The sequence below is a fragment of the Condylura cristata genome, unplaced genomic scaffold (genome assembly GCF_000260355.1).
Source record: "Condylura cristata isolate star-nosed mole 26May11 unplaced genomic scaffold, ConCri1.0 scaffold00005, whole genome shotgun sequence".
Lineage (NCBI taxonomy): Eukaryota > Metazoa > Chordata > Mammalia > Eulipotyphla > Talpidae > Condylura > Condylura cristata.
Genome location: NW_004567106.1, coordinates 7,430,311 through 7,446,718, shown reverse-complemented (window position 1 = coordinate 7,446,718; position 16,408 = coordinate 7,430,311). Strand labels below are relative to the sequence as shown.

Here is a 16,408-nt window from a genome sequence, read left to right as displayed (position 1 = left end):
ATAAATCTCCAAAAAAAAAAAAAAAAAGGAAACTCAGTTCCTAACCAGCTCCCCAGATCTAAATTACTCTTGATAAAGTAAGCCAGAATCAACAAATGGAGTCCTGTAATACTGACTAATCTGAGAAAACATTGTTTTACTTGTGAATTTGTAAAGATTATGCGACCCCAAGAAGATTCAACAGTATATTTACTGAAACTCCTAATAGTAATCTAAAGAAGATTTATAATAGTTATAAAAAGAAATAATGAAAATAATAATAAAAAAATTAAACCCACAGTGTTGGTGTTTTAAAAGGAGATATATATATATTAATATAATTTGAAATAATCATATTTATGCATGTTTCTTTGTTTACAATACCTGAAATAATGTCCTACTAAATTTGTATTTGAAATTAAAGGGATTTAGGTCAGTAGGTCAGTAATCAATTTTCAGATAAAAACAAGCTGGTTTTCAAAATTTTATTTATTAGCTACATCTGGTGTATATTTGTTTTCTTTTCTAAAGACATGGCCACTTGGTGAAGTCTAGAGGCCACAAGCAATGGATACTCCAGACACAGAAGATACTTCCAGCTTTCACTGTCCTGTACAAATAGCCTGTGAGTGCACTCATTATTTTACAATTTTTCTCCCACACCAAGCCATGGACCCAATACATGACTCATCTCAAAATTATTTTGCTCAGAAGTCCTGTTGACTAGCTCTCACCCACCCAGACTAATCCTTCACTAGGAATTTACTTCATGTGTAGAAATGGAACTGAATTCCGTATGTTGATTTTGTTTCCCGACACTTTGCAAAATTCAAGTATTACTTCTCATAGTTTCTGTGTGTGTGGTCCTTGGTATTTTCTATATATGATATGTCATCTGCAAATAAAAATTTTATGTTCCCTTTCCAAAAATAAAGGGACTCACTTCAGTGACTGTGCATTTAGTCTGCTCCAATATTTTGCATACCTTGAATTAAGATTATTTCTGTTGTGATACTTTCATCCTCTGTTGTGATACCTTCACTGACCTGACTGTCTCCTCCAAAGGGCAAAAATTATGTTTTATATTCACCCTATTGCCCCCAAGAGCACTTTTTCCTTCAAATCTCACTTGAAAGGTTTAGTAAGTGTTTGTTTTACTAACTCAGAGAAAATACGGGCCTTTCACAGATTAAAAGTCATTTTCTCACAAGACCAGAAGGAAACATCCTTGGTACATTTGCCCAGAGCCAATCACAGTTGGATAGCTGTGCATTCAGGACCATCTGAAAATAACAGACATTGCAATAAGTGTAGTAAGCTAAACTAATGGGAATTGAAATGGGTTTTCGTGATGACTGCATTTTTTCACACTTCCTTGTTCCATTTAGAAACCAAAGTGACAAAATTCACATAAACAGGGATGTCTTATGGTACTTGAAAACAGAAAGAAGAAATCATCACAAATACCAAAATAAGCTTCTGTTCTTTTTTATTTCTAGTAAATTCAATAGAATCTAGAATTTCAAACAAGGTTACAGATGCACCCACATATTTGCGAGCTCATCTGAATCAATTATTTTGGTCCACTAATTAGCAGGAGTCTGTAAATTAGCTGACAGGCTCAACGCTCAGTAAAAATTGTTAGAAATTCAAAGTGTGGGAAGTGTCAAAGGTCAGTATGACCTAGCATTTTTGCTTGAACTTATGTGAAATCCAGACAACTGTCTACCAAAGTCACAGCAATGGACTGGAAAGAACACAACTTAATTCAGTTAAGGCCAGCATTCATTTCAAGTGAATTCATTTGGGCTGAAAACTGTCCCTTTGAATCAACCATTTTCTGGTGATTGGCATTTTGCTGAGCTCCAAGTGTGATCTTCCCTACTTCATACCCTTCGTAAAGGCAGATACCAGAAAATAAATTGATTCAAAAAACTCCAAGATAACCCACAGTGAATATGCATCAGCCATCAGACAGGCGCTAAGTCACAATCCTTTGACATTCATGAAAAGAATATCTATCACAATCCAATGCAAAAGAAAAATAAACAAAAATCTTGACTCTCCATCTCTAATACTTGTTTTTCCCCTTGTGTACGATCCTGTGAGGGCCTGATAGTTTTCTCCTACACAAGGTCTTTTTCAAAATCTGCTCTCAATAAAAAGTTATCACCAGTCACAGTGTTTTCAACACTTACATCAAAGTATTGTTTCTCTTAGAATCATTTGAACTGAGACACAATAAGAATAAAAAGTGTCATCCCTTGTAAAAGGAATTTCAGCTCTGAGAAGATAGGTGGGAATAATAGGGAGTGGCAATGATAGTTACCTTCATTCCCTAACCTAAACCTGTGTCTCTGTGTGTATGTGAGCACACGTGTGGGTATGTGTACAGGTGGCAGTATGAATGGCTACATGGAGCAAACATAGATATGTGTATGTATAGAAAAGGGTATTTGCATGAGGGTAATTTTACTTACAGCTGTATTTTATCAGAACCAAAATCGTCCTTAAAATCACTTACAGAACATTACTGATACACAGGCAAATATGCTCCCACATAAGTCAGAACAATGTGGCTTAGAACAAACCACTAAAACTTTCTGGTCTCAGTCTTCTCATCTGCAAAATGATACAGTTAGAGTAAACAGCTCTTATGGTGTTGTATAGCTCTATTGTTCTATTATGAAATCTGGGTGGCAGATTGTGGTTGGTAAATGATTTTAATAGAACAACCAGGTAAGATCAGAAATAGGCATTCTCTTCATGCTTCCTTTGACATTGCTGTCCCTTAGAACGTTTAGAAAGGAAGCAGACAGGTTCACTTCATGAACACTTCTCATAGTGAGAGTCTCTGCTGATGTTTCTGAACTCTAAGATCTGAACATAGCTGAGTGGAGAAGTCTTGAGGACATTCCATTCCTTTTTGCCACTTCAAGGACTCTTGCTTTGTTTCAGCCCTTACTAGGTTCCGATGCTGACCACCAAGAGGCTTGATGATTGTTTTTGCTAATTCTAGTAGGAAATATATGGGTGGTATTCCCAATAGCTTAAACTAGAATATGTGTAGTGTTAAAATGACTCTATCTAGTTGATTCCTATTATATATTTGAGTTGGATAACAGATTGAGCTTTTCTTAAAGTTCATAGGCATAAATGTATATATTTGCTGCCCTCTAGGTTCTTTTATTTTGCCCAAATCATAATTATAAGAATAAATATAAAATTTCATGATACTCAAAGTAAGGGTAGAAATATAATCACTGTTATTACTTGTGTACTATACAGATTTTTCTTTAGGGATCAGGATTGCATCTGGGATATTCTCTGATCCCTTGCTTCTGATCCCAGCAACATTGGCAATTTCTGACATGGCTAACACCGCACTCAGTCTCACTGAGTTAGAACTTGCATTTTAACAAGATACCCAAGAGCACATGTGACATTACTTCCTGAATAGAAAATTAAGGATTTATGTGTTTCTAATACAGAAATATTGTTTTGCTGGTGGAAGGGAATGTAGTTGGAGGCACAATGCTCTAGATGGGAAATGCCACATTCTACTGCTATGGTCAGTCATATCAGGGATGGGAAATGACTGAAAATCATTTCAATATCCATGGGCAATATTTTTGCTCAAACTTTCCACAAAATGATCATAGAAATTTCAGGAAATTAATATAAGTAATGTAATTCTGAACTCTGAAGTAAACTTTTCCAATAAGATACATCCAATATATTTATATTGGGTACACTAATATATATATGAACTTAAAAGATACAATACAGGGACCGCCCTGGTAGTGGAAGGGGTTAAGTCTCAGCACTATGAAGCTATAGCCATTGAAGCCCGAGTTCATCCCCATCCAGGGAAGTGACCCACAGGGCACAGCAGACCGCTCCTGTCTTGCCTGCTGCTTCCTTCAACAGTGCATTTCAGTCAATCTGCCTGTTCTGTTCCCCGCTCTGTCTCTGGTGAGTCCTCTCACTCCCTGAACCTCTGGCCTACATCCAAGCTCTTGTATGCAAAAATAAATAAATCTCTAAAAGGAAAAAAAATGTAATGAAATTGCCTACAGAAGCAAGAAAGGAATACACAGCACGTGACATTATATAAATTAAGGATTTATGTGTTTCTAACACAGAAATATTGTTTTGCCATTGACCTCTCTGTCTATAAAAAAAAAATACTACAAAATTATTCTAAGAAGGATTGAACTCAGTACCTTCTTTTGCTCTTTAATTACTACCATTTACTTACTAACTTTGGGAGGAAGGGAAGTCAGAAGGAAGTCACTCCAGGTTCCACAAATGAAATTTTAGAAGGATTTTATATTTGTAAAGAGTATTATTTATCCTAAAACAAGTCCTCCCTTGAGAAAAAAAGCCCAGATTGAACCAAAGACATGAACTCCTACTCACAAGAGGAAGGATATGGTGATTCTGTGGCAGTCTGGGTGAAACATTATTCAGTCACTGCTTCCACTAAAAACTTAATAAATATCAAAAAAAAAATAATAAGGTCAAAGGGATAAAGAAGAAAATATGCCACTCCTTGATATCCATAAGTACACTCTGTTTAAAATTCCATCATGGAATAAGAACAGTCAGGAACATGGTGCTCAGATCATATGGCCAAATGTGTAGACAATGTTGGGAGGTGAAGTACGAGAGCTGCCATCTATATTGCCTTCCATTTATTGCCAGAGGGTTCAAAGTGGAGCACATGAAATGAGAATCACACACACAGCATGGGGTTGGCTTGCTGAGATTTCACAAAGCAAAAGTCTATTCCAACCTAATAAAATCCCCACTGCTACCGTGGGGAAAACGAAGACTCAGTTCTCTACAAAGCAGAAAAACCAGGCTTTGGGATGTGGTTCACACCACATGGCAAATTAGGTTATTCATCAAGACACTATTTCCTCTGAATTGCTATTCTAGAAAAGAAACCGTGAGACCCTACAAATAGGAACTTTTTAGAGTTTACAGATTTAAATATAGCTTTTATTAGGTTTTGTGTTGGATACGACCTAAAAGGGGGAAACCAGACAGCATTTTCAAAGGACCCCACACCAGGCAGAGGTGTGAAATAACTTGAAAAAGGGACTGAAAAATACTAACTACAACAATTTTAAAATGTCTACCATTTCAGAAGCACTAAGAACTAATAAACCAATCCAGCTGAACTCAGAGGCATAGCAACTGAAAGCAGTAACATGGTGCAGGGCACTTTCATCCAGACACATAAGCTGTGGGTGTTTTTTAACATCCCAAGGACCAGAGAAGCTGTCATTTGTCTCCAAGGTCATGCCCAACAACAGTCTCAGGTGCCTTCTGAATTCTGTTGTTTCTCTTCTGAGTTTCACTGTACCACCCATTGTTTCTTTGTACTAATCTGAGCTCGGTTTTTCCTTTGTGTTTATACCTTCCCAATATCTGTAGCTCGTTATTCCTGTCCCTCATGAAAGATAAAGCATCCAGAAGGCACAATAACATTAAAAATGGAAACTGAAAAGAAGACACTACTGGAGCTACTGACTGATCCATTAGTACCTGAATTTCTTTCCCCTGGTAACCATATGAGCAACATTCAAAAATGAAGATTATAAATATTTTTAAATTCCTTCCCTGAAGGAAATGAAATTGTGTACTACCTTCTTACTCTGAAACAGATGACTACATAAATACAACTTATATCTCTTTACCTCCAATAACCATCTCTTTAATAAAATTTAAATGAATTAACACTTGGATAATAATTTAATGATATTAAGAGATGAGTCTACAAAGTTTAATGTTTTGATTCAAATAAAATAAATCTAGAAACACACTGCACCAAGAAATTCAGAAAATCTAGGGCATCACTCAAAATACTATTGACTTTTGAAGCTCTTAAAATTTTCAGAGAATCATATATGGGTCAGTAACTACACAGAGCTTATAAAGAGAAACACAGGGAACAATGAACCTTTGGAGACAAAATGGAAGTATATTTCAATGCAGCTCTAACAACTGGTTCATCTACTGTAAAGAGCTAAAATTTCAGCAATAATAAATGGGACAGCAATCCATTAATAATATATTGCTAACTGATTTCATGATGATTGGGTCTTTAAACCTTTCCCATCACTGAGAAAAGTCAATAGTGAATCCTAACTGAGATATCCAAGATGAATAGAGCAAACCAGTGGGATACACACACCCTGCTGCTTGTCTGCCACCTGAAAACAAACCCCAGCCTTTCCCAGAGCATTTCACTGTCAACTTTGTATTTTTAGTGAGATCTCCTTTAGCTGAGGATTAAGTCACCCAAAGTAAAGCTGTTTCAATTGGGCAGAAGAGTATGCAAAAAGAACACTGGTACACTCTGTAGCATTCTCCTTTCACCCACTCAATCTCAATGGGTTATTTACACAATAATCAAGCAAACTGGAGAAATATCTTGGGCAAGAGATAACGCAAGCTGATGGAAAAAGAGAGGTGGAAGCTAAGGATTTCTAGATGATGTTGAAAACAATGATGGTGGTGGCTTTTCTTGAGCTCTTATTATATACAAATACTAAGAAATGCTCTTATTATATACAAATACTAAGAAAATGTTGTAATCTCTACAACAACTTGATGAAGTAATAATATCCTAAACTTGCAGATTATTAAATTAAGGCACACAAGTTTTAAGTAGCAAACCCACAGAGACTCATAGAGTAAGCAGAGGTGACAGGATTTTTAGTACAAGAGCTGATGACAAAGCCCAAGCTCTTGACTACCAAGTTGTCTTCCTTTTATGTACCAAAGGAAATAAAAGAATAGACCTCATCTACAAAATTTTCCTCATTCTCTCTCCTCCTGATGCAATGGAAAGCATTTTTGAAAGTAAACAAAATAACTGTTCTGTGATTCAAGGTTTATGGACCCATCATCCCCATCTCTACCTCTCTTCCACCCTCAAGTTTGACAAGTTTTTGTCTAACGATTCTGAATCAGGCACATAACAAAACTCAAGCCTGCTCTACAAAGTAGTTAGGAAGCAGAAGACAGTAAGATTCATTAAGACTGACTGAGAAGATGGAATGACTCAGATATTAAATGTTGCCATACTGAATCTTTCTTCTCCACAGGTGTTTGTGTCTCCTTGGTAAAATGTTAAAGGCATGAAGAGAAACTGCTGAATGATCCATTCTAAGAATCATCAAATCAGTTCATGGGAGAGAAATGGAGAACTCTGGGGGTTTTATCTTGACTTTCTAAAAAGAATCCTTTATGAGAAAAACCTTCTGGACTAAAGAGAGGCAGAATCATGGAGAAATTTGAGAAAGATAAAGCTACACTTAAGTTTTCCAATAGAAAAATGTTTAATATGACATCAAGCTTACACACACTCTCATTTCTCTCTAACTCAGAGGATAGCAGGGTTCTCAGACTGAGTATCCATGGAAAACACCAGCGTAAAGTGAAAGGCTTGCAGTGGACATCAGAAAACTAATTAAAGTTTCACATGCTCCTGCTGGCTGGATAAATGATGATGAGCCAATTAGATAACACAATTGCTGAAGTACCTGCCAGTTCTAAGAGTCTCGATTCTTAAAGAGAACCTCCATATGATCAGCCTTTGCTTCTATAGTTAGAGTAAGGGACTAGAAGCAAAATGGGTAACATTTAAATGTCAATAATGACAAAAGATTTCCATTTAATTTTTCGGCTGTTGCTCTCCATCAGTGGGAAAAAATGACATGAAATTATAGGTCATATAAAGGATCTAAATATAATATATCCATAGATGTTTGCCTCCCAGCATTTCTATTTCTCATTCCTCGTCCCCTCCCCACAGCCTTTCATTTTTAGTATCTCTAAATTATCTATTCTTGTGTCCACATGGAAATTTGATTTAGTGAAATCATTAAGGGAGGGACTTCATTCCTAAAAAGTCATTTTTAACATGTTACAACATTCAATGACCTTAAAAACAAGCTAAGTGATTAAATAAGTGAGGCACAAATAACATATTCTACTTGACATATCAACTATCTAGGATGGGTAATTTGATATACACACAAAGAAGAACAGAATTTACCAAGAGCTGGGGAATGGAAAATGGGGAGTTATTAACAGGTAAAGTTTCTGCTTAATAAGTAAGGTGAAAAAGTTATGGAATGGATAGTAGTGATGGCTGTAAAACATTATAAATATACTTAATGCCAAATGAACTGTACACTTCAAAATTATTAAAGTAATGGCATACGCTGTACATTTTATACTCATTAAAGAAAAATCAAAACAATAAAACCTGCTTCACAATTACCCAAAATGAAGGTAACTTCTCAAATATTTCTCCTTGAATTTCTTAGAGAAAGATTATAAGTTCCATGAGGTTAGGTATCCAATCTGTTTTTCTTACTATTACACAGTTATACAGTAGACACTCTATATATGTTTAATGAATGAATGAATAAAAGGAAAAATTCTCATCCATGATAAAGTATAGTGAAGCATATTCCTGAGGGGAAAAAATGCCTATTCTATGAAGCTCCTTAGAATAAGGAGGGAGGGAGTCTATCTGTCTCATCTCTATTTCCTTTACAACATGTCTTATAATGCCTTACACGTAGTAGATGACTAATAAATATTTGTGAAGGTGGAATAAAATTATATGATTGTAAAATCAATGACATATTGGTTCTCCTTTTTAAAAATTACGTACTTTTTGCAAATGTACAAATCCTTCCATCAAAGGATGAAAAAATAAACTTCAGTGCATACAAAGTGAAGGTGTGCATGTGTATACGTATACATACATGTGTGTGTGTTTATGTACATATATGTGTGTGTGTTTGTTATATATTTATAGACATATCAGTCACAGAAAAGAAACAGCAAGCACAAAGCACACCATATTCTAAACAGAATAAAAAGCGGTTTTTGGTTGTTGTTGTTGTTGTTTTTTAAAGAACATCAAATACAGGAAAAACATCTTGACTTTTCAGGAAATAATAGTCAAAATAAAAGAAAATTTGAACTTCTGTGGAAGGAAATCCAAATATCAGTTCCAAAAAAATCAATGTCCAATTTTTTTTAAGAAATAGTTGAAAGAATATAGAAGTATTTATAAGGATACTCCCTGACAAAAAATATATTTTTAAGGATACCCCCCAGAAAAAATTATGGAGAACCTTAACATATTATCAATATTTTCTCACTTAGCCTATCAAGTAATCTGGTGTCCTTTCTTAAAAATTTATAATTATAAAATTATATACAATTGACTCATGGCCAGCATGCCACAACAAGTTACTGATGAATTTCTCAACTAATACTCACTACCAACATCATTTACATTTTACATGACTTAATGAGTTCAACTGTGAGTAAGAAGAATATTTTTAAAGTTAAAAAAAAAATGCTGACATTCTTAACATTCAGCACCTAAATAATAGATGGACCTTTATAAATTCACCAGGACCACAATGTAATAGTCTTGCTATGAACAATATTAAAACATGCCCTTCAACTTGCAATAGCCCCCACCCAAAACTCCATGCCAATTAACAAAGGAAATAGGGACTCAACTTCTATAGAGATAAAGGTTTACATTTCTATCCCCCAATTGTATACTTCTCCAAAAGCAGGTAAGCATCATTCTGGAGGAGCCAGCTTGCTGCCCCAGTCCTTCCTGCTTGCGGGAGTTCTCCATTAGCGTCCAAAATGCTAACAGTCAACTACTAGAGCCAGCACCTCACGCAGAACTGCATGAAGGACTATCACTTCCATACGTGAAAGCATAACCACTACAGGTGCAATGATGCAAAATACCGGCACACTGACCTCTGCTAGGCATTTAAAGCAGGTGCATTTCTGAGCTCCAGAAAGGGAGGTGGGGGTGGGATGAACAGCAGCACCCAGTTCCCTAATGTATTAGAGATGTTTATTCTACTGAGATCCAATCCAGCTAATTCATGGACATCAGTTTACCCAAATGAAAAAAGTAGTCTCCCGTCCTTCAGTGGTTTACCTCAGAGGGCATTCAGCCAAGCATAGCCAGGCAAAAACAATTTGTAAGATCTCGTTAGTAAGACGAGTTTCAGAAGAAATAAGATTCAGCAATAGCAAAGAAGCAGTCTCTCAACCTTTTCCTCATCACTGCTACTGGTGTTTACAAACTACAAGCAGTAGCCTCTAGAGCCTTAGGAGACTCTCCCATGAGTAACCTCCTATCAGACCCCTCATTTAAATACCCCCTTGATCAATTTGTGATGTTTTTGGCAGTTAAATAGAAGAGGATGAGTAAAATGACATGCATAAAATGAATCCTTTTCAAGTTGTAAATGAGTGAGTCAGGATTCAGACTTGCCGAGATGCTCCAAATTAAAACCCTTGCTCTGATTTTAAGCATGCTCCCTCTTACCGTTTTACTGTTGTCTCCCTCAGGCTCGATTCACCTGGAACTCTTTAACATATCTCTAGCAATGTGTTTGCACCAGGCCAGCCTCACACAGCAACTGAATTCACATCTTTCTGCACTAGCAAGCTGAAATGGTACGGCTGTACTACAACCAAGAAAGGGGGAAGCAGAAGCAAAAAAAAAAAAACCAACCAGAAATCACTTAAGAGAAGCTAATCTCAGTGGAATAAGACCAAAAACGGTTCACAAGAACACAAAGGACATGCTAGCATTCAGAATCAATAGCTTTAACACTTCAATTTTGTACTCAGAAATATCTTTTTTTTTTTTTTTTTCTCTAAACACGATGGACTTGCCTGTGGAGTTCCCAGGAAGGCAGAGTAACCGGGCTCTGCAGCAGCATTGCAGCCAAAGTAACCGTGCATATGCTGTCCAGGCAATTCACAACACACTGTCTCTTCAGAAAGATATTGATTTGCAATGCAGGGCTGCTTCAAAAGAATACAGAATAGAAGCCAAACAGCTAATGGTGATTGCATAGGAGGAAAAACATTTAATCAAGGGGATGTACCTCATCATGCTCAATTCAATTTTTTAAAAGCACTGAAGGAAGCCAGTTAAGTGTCCCGAGTGACAACCCCATTAAACAATAATCTGAGGTCCAATATAAGGCCAAGTTTAGGCTACCATCATTCATGCTTCAAAAACCAGTAAGATGCTTTAGTGTCTATGTGCATATACTTGTCATATACAAATCGGCCATAATACTAACTCTGAAATAGCCATGCAACAAAATATACTGAGGCAGTATTTACAGAACTAAAGTGACAGACTACATATTTATGAGCCTGCAGAATTCTTAGTGGGCTTACAGTTCATACCTCTCTCAAAAGTAAAATGCCAACAAATGAGATCTCACAATCCTTGGGCTAATTGTGCCAAGTCATACCACACAGAGCTGGGTGGCAAATGCCAAATTGCTACTCTCATAGCGACCCCTACAGGGGAGTGCTTGATCCACAATTCATCCTTGTGTGAATCATTTCCATCCTCAGAAAACTACCTTACAAAAGGCTATAAATTAGATTAAGACATGAGGGTACAACTGTGAAACACCTTAGGCAAGAAACCTTTTTGAAGTTAGCCATGAAATTTCACCTTGCAGACATTCACTTAATTAAGAAGCAAAGGTACAAGTGGAGGTAACTAGTGTGTCAAAGGAAAGTGACCAATATCCCATAATTTCCAGGACTAATTGCACATTTATGTTCAGAAAATTTAGGGAAAATGCTCTTTCCCACTGCACATTCTAGTTGGCTTAAATAAATCTTGTTCCTACCCCATTTGCAAACCATCTTCACCTCTGTCATTTTAAGTAAAATTGTGAAAATACTTAATTTTAATTCAACAACACAAAATTTCACTCAAAAAAAATCTTTTAAAAAGTCCTTCTAACACAAATATTATGTACTTCCTTTCCACCAAAGCCAAGAGAGAAAGGTATCTCTTTGATATCTAAATACTATTGAATTATATGAGTATCATTTCTTCTTGTATGGACTTCATCTTAACAAGTGTTTCAAGAACCTGACGTTTTGTGATTACTCATCTCGCCCACAAAGACTTCTTTTTCAGGACCCAGGGCACTTCTCATTTGCATTGTTTAAGGTTTAATCATATGCAACTCCAGAACACTCTCATATTATTAGCATTTTCCCATTTAAGCCCCTTGAGTAATCAGCTGCATCTTGCATTACTCTCCCCATAGTCCAAAATACAGTTCTATGCATCTAGTAAGTATTAAGCAAATACTTGAATGATATAAAGATTCTCCCATAGGGCTTAGACAATGTCCCCTACCCTATCGTTCACTGTTCCCTAAAAAGAAGTTCATGTTGGGAGTGTTTTTTGTCATTTCATCTAAGTAGTTCCTATATTTTTTTTCTTTAGTATTGGCTGATAGGGCAGGTAGAGAGTTTATGTTCCCAAACTGTCCTGTACAAAAGAAACTTAACATAGTAATTTGTTTTCCTTTATTCTTTCATTTATTCATTCAATGAACATGAATGAATTGCCGAGGTACTAATACCCCAGCAATGTGCCATGTTCTTCATATTCAAGGTACCCAGTGAGTGGTTTGAAATAAAACAAGTGATCGCAACACACTGAAACGTGTTTGGGAAGCATTAAGTTGGGTACAAATAATGTAGCTTGAGAGACTCAGAAAAAGACCTCCCACAGGAGGAAAACAAGTTGAAGCTTCTAGGCGGTGCCCAGGAAAGGACAAACATGTATCACATCCCATCAAGATAGAATTTTAAGGCTAAAAGACTCAGAAGCCTGAAACAAGCTGTCTGAAGAAACCACAAGCAGGATATATGGTGGTGGCAGCTGGAACAGCTGAAGAAACGGTGGGCAAACACAAGAGTGTAGCAGAACCTCTAAGCCACACTAAAAAGTTAGGCAATTTTTCTTACAAGAAATCATTTACTCCAGTAGGAAGGTACCAAAGAACTATACACCAGAGTGGCTGGATGGAATGTTTCATTTTACAATGGATTTGTTAGAACAATAACTCAGAGCAAACTCTGAGCCCATGAATGACATCCTGAATGAACTTCACCCCTTGACATTTTTTAGACTTCACTCCCATCTCCAAAATGAAGAGAACTCAACACCACAGATTACAATTTCCAGCATAACATGAACCTGGTCTCCTGAACAGGGGCAAGAGGAGTCACTGGGAATAAAGGATGCAGTTAAGCAGCACACGCGTGCTCTTTCTCTCTTGCTTTTCTGACTTCAACTTGCACCCTGATTCTGTTGAAAGGAGATACATGGAAGGGAACCCAAGGAAGAGTGACATATAGAGATATACGGGTAAGAGACCCATGGAGAGGTTACTCCTGGTCTTTGGCAAAGACCATGGCAGCCTTTCTTTATCTTGACATGGTATAGTATGAATTTTGAGTCTCTCCTTCTGTCCAAGATCTTTGGGATCTACCTAACACCTTTCTTTTGGTTCTTTGTCAGGAGGTACCTTAGATCTGTGGCAAGCCGTTGGGGCCCAGCAGCCAACTTCAGGCTGAGCCTCTTTGATGGGTTATTTGCCCATGGGTGGGAGAGAGAGGTGATTTTTCAATTTTTATAGTAAATCCATTCTTTTCTCTCTCTTTTTACCCATACTACTTCTATTTGAAATCTTTCACATTAGAAATCTACTTACAGGTCGCCCTTGTGGCACAGGGGTTAAAGTCTCAGCATTATCAAGCTATCACCTACTACTGTACTGCAGCATTAGTTCGATCCCTGCCCAGGAAGTTGACCCATATGGCACAGCTGACTTCTCCTGTCTTACCCACTGCTCCCCTACTCTGTCCATGGTGAATTCTTCCACCTCCCTCCCTTCTGGCCCTACACTCCCATTCTTGCATGCATAAATAAATAAACCTTTAAAAAAAATAAAAATCATCTTTCTTTGCCATGTAGATGACTGAATCTCTTTAGTGTGTGTACTCTTTTAACAGTCTGGGGTTCTTGTGTAGTCCTTAGTCATGTGCTAACACATTAATAATGTAGAAATGGGTTGGTAGAAGGCCCTCCCAGATGGCGCAATGAGTTAAAGTGCAGCACTGCAAGCTGGCCACAGCCACTTCAGCATGAGTTTGATCCACTGCCAGGGAGGTGGCTCACATAGCACAGCAGACCTCTCCTGTCTTGCCTGTTGCTCCCCTCAGCGGTGCACTTCCATCAATCTGCTTGTTCTGCTCCCAACTATGTCTCTGGTGAGTCCTCTCACTGCCCCTATACCTCTGATCTGTATCCCAGTTCTACATGAATAACAAATAAATATTTTAAAAAGAAAGAAAGAAATGGATTGGTAGAGTGAGGGAGAGAAGGAAGATAGTCCACTTAGGAGGCTGACACATACTTCAGACAAGGGCCAGAACTAAAGTAATGAACATGGAGCTGGACAAAGGAGGTAAGGAACTTTCAGTATGAGTTATCTGTTATGTGACTGGACATATGATTTGAAAATTCAAGATCAGTTCTGAATTCTTAGTAGAATTAGGTGAAAGGAAAGAATCAGGTGAAAATAGAAGAGTGAACACAAGGAAAAAAGCTTGAGGCAGAGAATTTATTACAAATTCAACATTTTACACGCTGAGGTTTAGTTATCTTTGGGACATCCAAGGATATCCAAAGTGGATGTGTTGAGTAGGTAGTTGAATAAGGGTCTGGAATCAAAAACAGAAAGGTCAAGGGTTACATATGTGTCTGAGGTAAGAGTTTCCTAGAAACAGAGCTGGGTCAGGATTTCTAAGTTACCTAAGTACAGAGAACATGCATTCAGGTAAGAGTGAAGATACAGAATATGGAGAGTAGGGAAAAGCAAGGGAGCTCGTGGCCTCCAATGGAACCACCCCACAGTAGTTCTACGGAAGCAAGAGGCTACACCTGGTCCCTCAGGGCAGTGATCACTGACCGAGGCTGCAGAGAAAGGCCTTCTGTTTAGCTTAGGAAGCTACCTGCCAAGCCTGCTGAGCAGGGCACAAACAGCACTTACCACACTAGGTTTCCATTTTTCTTTTCCACCAAGTAGATCCCACCTCAAGAACATTTGCCTGCTTCTCTCTGTGCCTAACATGTTCCTTCTCCAGGCAGTTCCTTCTCACTAGTCAATCAGATCTCAGGAATCAGCTCTTCATAGTTCTGTTGTTGCTCTTCCCTCCCCTATCACATTGCACTGTTTGTATTTCCTATCTAATTTATTTTATTTGTTTGTTTGTCCTCTGCCCCCACTAGAATTTAACTGCTCAAGAACATGGTCTTCTACTCATTTGTAGAACAGCACCCAGCTTTTAGGAAGGGTTACAGATAACAGTAGTTCAGATTCTTTGGACTCTACTGTAGAGTAGAAACAGATGGAGACCTTGAAGAAAGTGTGAGGAAGATGTGGGGAAAATGAAGTCTACAATATATACATCTATACAACAAAGTTGGCCTCTGAACAAAATAAAGCTAAGACTAGAAGACAAAGTTTCAGGGAAGTAATCATGTTCCTATCACTCAGGGTGCAAAATCTACTGCTACTAAAAAAAATCTCCTCTCCTTCGCTGCCCAAGGCCTCTCCCCGAGCAATGTTCCACGTTCTCAGTCCAGCCAAGAAGCACCCCCATTTGACTCCCCTTTGTATTTATTGCAGCCAGAGGTGCCAGAGCAGCAATGTACATCAAACCTCTGCCTTTATTCAATCCACATGTCAGCTGGGACAGAAAGAATAACCCAGGCCCCTAGAGCAAGCTGGGTCCCAGTGAGCAATACAAGTTCTACTCAGTGAAGGTAGATGACAGCAAACTGGAGAAAAACTAAAATACTTCATTATAAAACTGCTTAAGAGGGAGGCCTTCCAGAATCCAGCCACATAATTTTTCATTTAACCAAGAAATTCTTGCCCCCTAAATTCATGAAATCATGCTGATGCATTGTGCACAGATTTCTACTGATTGGTAACTAAAATTTGGTGGGGGGGGGGGGAGAGAATAAATCTTTACTAGATTTTCAGATTGAGATGTATCTGAAAACATGTCATAGAAGAATAGTAACAGAGGTTAAAATAAAAAGTCTATCTTCAAAGAAAAGAAACAAAATGTATTTTTTAAAAACAGCATTTCAGTGGATATAAAGAAAAGCCAGGAAAGTAAACTGAGCAATGCTAGAATCTGACATCTTTCTGGGTTATCCCTGCAGGTAGACACAATTTGATTTCTTGAAAGTGCCCAACTTTACATGCAATTTTAAAAATTCTAAAAGTATTATTATGGACTACCCCAAATTTTTAAGTGAGTTATAATAAACACAAAATTCCATTTTTGAAGGAGTCAATTATGAACAGCAGTGACAGCCCTCAAGGCCTAGTAAATGGTGGTTATATGAAGTGACTGACTTACCTCAGTAACTGACTTCCACACTGTTTTATTTATTTATTTATTTATTTATTTATTTATTTATTTATTTATTTATTTATTT

At 37.4% G+C, this 16,408-nt stretch overlaps 1 protein-coding gene across 3 annotated transcripts in view; it reads right to left on the bottom strand.

Moving 5' to 3' along the window:
* The window catches only part of CDK14 (cyclin-dependent kinase 14), a 530,627-nt gene that overhangs the window by 406,366 nt on the left and 107,853 nt on the right, over nucleotides 1–16,408 (bottom strand). The window contains exon 1 of one of the 3 annotated variants that reach the window (XM_012720956.1): nucleotides 10,382–10,458. The exons of the other annotated variants lie outside the window; for them this stretch is intronic. The gene's annotated coding sequence lies outside the window, so the exon portion shown is untranslated. Of the gene's footprint in view, nucleotides 1–10,381; nucleotides 10,459–16,408 lie in introns of those variants that run through there. 3 annotated transcript variants of the gene reach the window in all.